This window comes from Schistocerca cancellata, chromosome 4, assembly GCF_023864275.1.
Source record: "Schistocerca cancellata isolate TAMUIC-IGC-003103 chromosome 4, iqSchCanc2.1, whole genome shotgun sequence".
Taxonomy (NCBI): domain Eukaryota; kingdom Metazoa; phylum Arthropoda; class Insecta; order Orthoptera; family Acrididae; genus Schistocerca; species Schistocerca cancellata.
The window spans coordinates 761,190,209-761,198,174 of NC_064629.1; positions in this window are offsets into that span (position 1 = coordinate 761,190,209).

Sequence of the window (7,966 nt, forward strand, 5' to 3'; positions counted from 1 at the left end):
TTAAAGATGTCGGCCGTGCGATGTAGCCGGGCACCATCTTGCATAAACCACGAGGTGTTCGCAGTGTCGTCTAAGGCAGTTTGTACCGCCACAAATTCACGAAGAATGTCCAGATAGCGTGATGCAGTAATCGTTTCGGATCTGAAAAATGGGCCAATGATTCCTTCGGAACAAATGGAGGCCCAGACCAGTACTTTTTGAGGATGCAGGGACGATGGGACTGCAACATGGGGCTTTTCGGTTCCCCATATGCACCAGTTCTGTTTATTGACGAAGCCGTCCAGGTAAAAATAAGCTTCGTCAGTAAACCAATTGCTGCCCACATGCATATCGCCGTCATCAATCCTGTGCACTATATCGTTAGCGAATGTCTCTCGTGCAGCAATGGTAGCGGCGCTGAGGGGTTGCCGCGTTTGAATTTTGTATGGACAGAGGTGTAAACTCTGGCGCATGAGACGATACGTGGATGTTGGCGTCATTTGGACCGCAGCTGCAACACGGCGAACGGAAACCCGAGGCCGCTGTTGGATCACCTGCTGCACTAGCTGCGCGTTGCCCTCTGTGGTTGCCGTACGCGGTCGCCCTACCTTTCCAGCACGTTCATCCGTCACGTTCCCAGTCCGTTGAAATTTTTCAAACAGATCCTCTGTTGTATCGCTTTTCGGTCCTTTGGTTACATTAAACCTCCGTTGAAAACTTCGTCTTGTTGCAACAACACTGTGTTCTACGCGGTGGAATTCCAACACCCGAAAAATCCTCTGTTCTAAGGAATAAACCATGTTGTCTACAGCACACTTGCACGTTGTGAACAGCACACGCTTACAGCAGAAAGACGACGTACAGAATGGCGCACCCACAGACTGCGTTGTCTTCTATATCTTTCACATCACTTGCAGCGCCATCTGTTGTTGAAAATTGTAACTACTGTAATTTCAAAAGTTTGTCCGCCTGAAAATGTACTGTTGTCCCAAGCATATTGCAACAAACGGTGTATTTCTATCGCTGCTCGTTTAGTTTTTATTGCCGTTTCAAATATACCCATCATTTTTGAAACACCCTGTACTTGCATATTATAAACTACAATTATTTACCTTTTATAATTTCATTCTAATGATTATCACTCTCTTCTTTCACAACAGTGACAGCTAGAGCGTAGTGACAAGTAGAGCGATGTTCCGTACCTTAAACAAAGTCAGAACACACAAACTTCTCTCTCTTGTTGGAATTTATTTTCGGTACTTAACTTCCGTCATTCTTAATAACTTCCATTTGTTACAGTCACTTCCCGTTATATCATAGAATCCTCAAAACTTCCAATCTTTACAACTCATAAAAATCGTGGTAGTAACTATTTGTCCTCATATTTAGTTTTTCCATGTTTCATCCCTATGCTCTCTGAAATCATCACACATCTCTCCAAACATTCATCTACCTTGAGCACACCGTACTTCGTCACTACTTCCACCAACTCAAAACTCATAAATACGTTGAACTCTGACAGACAACTGTCATCGTTAACTATTTGAGTCGTAACTATTCCTTTCCGGGATTTGGATTCTGTTTTAATGCTTTCCTTCTCATGAATTGTCTTCTTACCCGTCTCCCTGTTGAAAACCTATATCCCATGTAGCTTTAGTTGCTTATATTTGATAAAATTTTAGTAAATTTTTTATGACAAAATAGATTATAATTTTACCTGCATGGACGACAACATTTCCTCTACTTCCCATTTATTGTAATGACATTTATGCTTTCGACAATAAGTCAGCATTAGTCAGTTATCAATAAAGTAAAGCTCAGCTGAGCAAATTTTAGAAAAATTGTTCTAACATGTTCAGCGGAATGCAATAATCGATATTGCAAGTTTTTTTAGCAACTACACTTTATGGCATCTTCAGGTGATTTCTGAGGAATGATGAATCACGTAAAATAGAAATGAGCACAATGACCAACAAATTCGAGGTGCTTTGCGCCATCAACACTAAAACAAAAGGTCAAGCAGGCTCCAGAAGCTCCAGCGCACATCCGGTATGCGGGTAATACGTCGAATATCATATGCAGGAGTCTAGGAAAGTGTAACATCATGTGTGTCTTCCGACCACCTCCCAAGACCTCTGTTCTATTAGCTCCTGTGAAGGACGACCCGAGCCTTCACAAGCTGGTATTCTACCGTATCCCTTCCCTGCGTGACAAAACGTATATCAGACAGGCAGAACGCAGAATTGCGGACAGGTGCCACAAACGTAACCTCGCGGTGTCCACTGCAGGGAAAAGGGAGTGAGTAACTGGTGAGAGTAAAAAGAGAAACACCGATGGCCCAACCCATCACTCTTTAGGAATCACCTGAAGATGGCAGTAAGTCTCGTTGCCGAAAATTCGCTCAGAATCAACGACTATAACATGTTGAACAGCAGCATAAATTTTAAATTACCTCTCCGATCACATAACTTTATACTGTTCAATGAACAGAGGTTATTAACGTATGTGTAAGCTGATAAATTACACTGAAGAGCCAAATAAACTGGTACACCTGCCTAATATCGTGTAGGGCCCCCGCGAGCACGCAGAAATGTCGCAACACGGCGTGGCATGGACTCGAATAATGCATGAAGTAGTACTGGAGGAAAGTGACACCATAAATCTTGCAGGGCTGCCCATAATTCCGTAAGAGTACGAGGAGGTGGAGATCTATTCTGAACAGCATGTAGTAAGGCTTCACAGATATGCTCAATAACGTTCTTCTACGTTGAGTTTGGTGGCTATAGGAAGTGTTTAACACAGAAGAGTGTTCCTGGAGCCACTCTGGACGTGTGTGGTGTCGCATTGTCCTGCTGGAATTGCCAAGACCGTCGGAATGCACCATGGACAAGAATGGTTGCAGGTGATCACTCAAACTGCATGCGGCCCACACCATTACAGAGCCTCCACCAGCTTGAACAGTCCCCTGCCGATATGTTGGGTCCATGGATTGATGTGGTTATCTCCATACCCGTAAACGTCCATCCGCTCGATACAATTAGAAATGAAACTCATCCGACCAGGCAACATTTTTCCAGTCATCAGCAGTCCAATGTCGGTGCTGACGGGCCCGGGGGAGGCGTAAAACTTTGTGTCGTGCAGTCATCAAGGGTACACGAGTTGGCCTTTGGCTCCGAAAGTCCATATCGATGATGTTTCGTTGAATCGTTCGCACGCTGAGAGTTCTTAATGGCCCAACACAGAAGTTTGCAGCAGGGTTGCACTTCTGTCACGATGAACGATTCTCCTCAGTCGTCGTAGGTCCCGTTCTTGCAGGATCTTCTCCCAACAGCAGCGATGTCGGAGTTTTGATGTTTTATCGGATTTCTGATATTCACGGTAAACTCGTTAAATGGTCGTACGGGAAAGTACCCATATAACACCACGTTCAAATGCACTTAAATCTTGATAAACTTCCATTGTAGCAGCAGTAACGGATCTAACATCTTCTCCAGACACTTGTTGTCTTATATAGGCGTTGCCGAGCGGAGTGACATATTCTGCCTGTTTACATATCTCCATATTTGAATACGCATGCCTACATCAGTTTCTTTGGGGCTTCAATGTAGATCGACTAAGATTACAGTCACTTTTGCATGTTCTTTTCAAATAGAAATAAAATTTTTTTTGGTTCTTTATAAGTGACAGCTGCTATATTGGGGGTCTCTTCCAGGCAGCAATTAATCAATTGTTCTCTCTAACTCGACTATTTTACAGAATCGTTATGAATGGCGAATGGTTTCTTGAAATAACAGTTACTATCGCGAGAAAGTTTTCTATTGCGTGATATCCAAAAAGAAGTTTGAATCTTAGTAAACCGAATACAATCGGACATTTCTTTCTATCTATAAATATCACGTCTTTTACCCAAAAAGATCACATGACAAAGAATATAAATGAAATTATTTGCTGTGTATTTTAACCTCTTCTGTTTAAATAAACCTAAGTACTTAGATGCATAAATTTAATACATATGAAGCCAGAAACTAAAGACTTACGGTATCACCTATAACAAGAGAGAAGCAATTTACTTTCGAATGTAAAATCAAAATACCTTCACCCGCCTAAATTTCCTGTTTTATTCTATTTGTGCAGCCAGTTTGAGGGTTACATTACGCCATCTTCAGGCACCCTGACAGTCATGTAGAAAGAATCGCACCTCTTACACAGCTGAAAAATGATGATCGAAGGGATCGCTGTGTTAAGAGCAAATCTATGAATACCAATAACGGAATGCTGGCCTTGTTTCAGTGGTTGTACTCTTCCTACACGTCGGTCAGGAGGCCTGAAGATGGCGTAATGTAGCGTTTAAACTGGCTGCACAAATAAAATAAAAGTGGAAAGTTAGAGGGCTGAAGGTGTTTTCATTTGACATTTACAATGAACAGCCGAGGTCACGTAATCATCTTGCATGAAGGTGAAATCGCAGTAAATAACTTCGCGACAGTCAACATGTACGAAGTGTAGTCACGAAGCTGTAATAATCACCTCGATAAAATGAAGCTGCGACAATGCATCTTAGTGGTGGCGCTAGTGCTTCTCTACACATTCACCCCTCCATGCGACACGTTTTTCACAGCGATGGATGGCCTGCCGGAGAATTTGATAGTAGAAACCTGCTTTTTGTCCGTTCGGGAAACGTCCCATTTAGAAAATCAGCTAATCGTTTTTTCTGGAAATTCCATCAAGCAGTTGTTCCTTAATCCGAGGAAAGAGGAACATGTCACTGGATTCCATGTCTGGAGAATACGGGGCTGGGGAAAAGTCTGATAGCCTAAATACGTAGCATGAATCGCGACCCATCCTTTTGACAGTCATCGTTAAAGTCTTCACGAAATTTCGGTAGCGGACTCTTGTTGCAGTTTGCCCCTTAGAAGCACATCTGTTAGCACTATATCACAGCAGTCGAAAAACAGACTTGGCATCACCCTGTCAGGCGAGAGATGCGACTTTGCCTTTTTCAGCGGTGGTGAACCCACATGTTCATATGCATCGTCGTGATACACTTTCAGCACTGGAAGCGGCCATGCCACCTAACCACTCTTTAATACGATGGTACAGTCGTGGACAAAACGAGCTAGACACCTCGCCTTTTCGTTATGCTGATCCGCACATCTTTAAAGTCTCCTATACAGCATAACAGGCAAGGCGAAGAAACACTACCAACATACTACGCACAGGCGTGAAATTGACAAACTATCCGAACTTTGTCAGACTGTTTTCAATCATGTGTAGGACTACATTAATGCTGATTAGTGTGTTAAACATAGAGCGTAAATATAAGATAAAAAATAAAGAATAAACGCTAATTAGTATGAACTGTACCAATAAAAATGAATTTCAACTTATCGAGATAACAAAACTGTTTTAGTAAGACAAAGTACCCCAGATCGTTACGAATTAGCAAAATATTATGCGCGTTCGGCCGCGAAACGGTCTGTGTCAACGTTCAGACCAGTCATACTGGATTACCGCTGCTGTCCTACCATGAAAGTGAGCAAATTTAGCAAAGCGTCAAGATTCATAACGAAATTCAGTTAAAAATCATTATGTGCCACACTTAAGTCAATTCAATTATTGACAGACGGGGAAAAACTAGGCAGTAACGAGTATGATATTCTACAAGATTTTCATATTTACATCCACAAGGCGCCGGTACAGAATAAAGGTAGTAATAAAACGTATTGGGGGCGCTAGAATTTCTGAAAATTGCTTTGCTGATAGTCCACCTGCCTTCATCGAGATTAGAACCGAAAACAAACCTGATCTCCCTTGTAATAGCAAACACCTTACACTACGCTTGCATACAACCCACGGAAACAGCCCTCTATAAGCCGGCAAATTCGCAATGATAATGATAAAATGATCAACAGTTTCTTTTGCATAGAGCTTTCTGGACTCAAAAACAAGAATTTTCTACCATTATGTCTCCGCTTATCTGACAATCTTTGTCGAAATAACAAAATACTGTTATTAGCGAGTAAATTTAGTAGGATAATTCTGTAGCATCCGGGGAAATAAACGGCTACATAGCTGCAAAACTTATTCTACAATGTTTAGAATTCTCCATTAGACTCGCCACGGCCAGAAAACGTTCATTAGCCGAAGTGTTTCTTAAGCTAGCTAGGAATGTTAATGCTCGCACCTCTAAAACGTGGTGGCATTAATACTGGGATCTGATTTCCCACGTCCATAGGCAAATGGATTTTATTTGCATTTCTGTAAACGTGATTTGGATCGAAAGCGTAGCTGCGATTAATATGCTGATGTATCGACTGCAACTAGAACATTTCTAATAAAGAGTAAGGGGAATTATTTATGCGGTCCTCATGTTCAGTAACTGTTGTAGCTATTTTCGTTGCTCGGGCTTCGTAACCTAAATTCGTAAAAATGGAACCCCACTAGTCTCACTCTCTTGACCGTCTATCTGTCTACCCAACCCTTAAAACCCATTTACCTAGAGTATGGGTAGAAATAATAAGCGGATATGTATCGCACTTCCTGGGGTATACGGTCCCTTGGTGGTATAAAAAAGTGAGCTTCTATGTCAACGCAATCTAAAGATACTGCCGTTTATATAAAGAAAATTTACGCGAAAGGTCAAAAACTATGCGATCAGACTGGTTAGGTCATCAGTCCCCTAGACCTTGAACTATTTAAACCTACGTAATCTAACACATATCCATGCCCGGGGTAGGATTCCAACCTGCGACTGAAGCAGACGCGCGGTTCGTGACTGAAGCGCCTAGAACCGCTAGGCCACCGAGCCCGGCGAAACCCTTTCACCTCATGTATAATGATAATATATACTGTCTAGTGAGAATAATCTGTATTCGCCAGCAACTCAGATCCTTTAATCACAGAACTTTTACGAAGCTGCAGTCAAATTTTGTGCGAAGACGTCTGCAATATCCACATATAAACACCGTAGTAACGTCGTATGCGATATCCACTTCTGAAGACGCTGACAGATACTGCAGTACCATAAGAAGTAATTAAGTATTTATTGTTGGTGGTTCATGCATGACACTTTATTTCAGTATCAATTTAACGCACCTAGTTGTTTGTCTATGGCTGAAAATAATGAACAAAAAATAAATAAACAGCAAACAACTTCGATATTAAAATCAAATGTAACTCACAAGTCGCAATTACAGCATAATTTCGTTGTTATATCTACATGACTGTATCTACAGAATTTCTTGTAATGCAGACTTACGTGCCTGGCAGAGGGTTTATCAAACCACCTTCGGACTATTTCTCTACCGTCCCACTCTTTAGCAGCATGCGGGAAATAGGACCACTTAAATCTTTTCTTACGAGCTCTGAATTACATTATTACTATGGTCATTTCTTCCTGTATAATTTCCAGTGGAAGTAATGTTTTGGCATTCAGAACACATGTTGGTGATTCAAATTTCGTGAAAAGATCTCGCCGCAACTAAAAACGCTTTTGTTTCCATGAATGTCACCCCAACTCGCTTATCAAATTTAGGACTCTCTCTCCCCTATTTCGTGACACTACAAATCGTGCTACCGTTCCTTGGGCGTTTTTGGCGTGCACCGTCAATTACGTCTGTCAAGAATCCCATACCGTGCAGGAGTACTATAGCAGTGAACGGACAAACGTAGCGTAGGCAGTGTTTTCAGTAGACCTGTTGTGTATTCTTAGTGTGCGCCCAATAAAACACAGTCTTTCGTTTGCCTTTCCCACAAAAATATGTTTGCGTTCGCTGCAGTTTAAGTTTTACTGGGTACTGCGATGAACTGACAGTATTTCGACTTGCGTTTTGTCATGTAACCGAAAGTTAATTACTGTTACTGCACGTAGCTTTCGTGTTTAATGTATTCCTCATTCAATAGAGTACACTCCTCGTACACCACACGTAACTGTTTCAAAGTATTAAATTGTTACTGATGTTACCAAGTTGCAGTGGTCATCTAAACT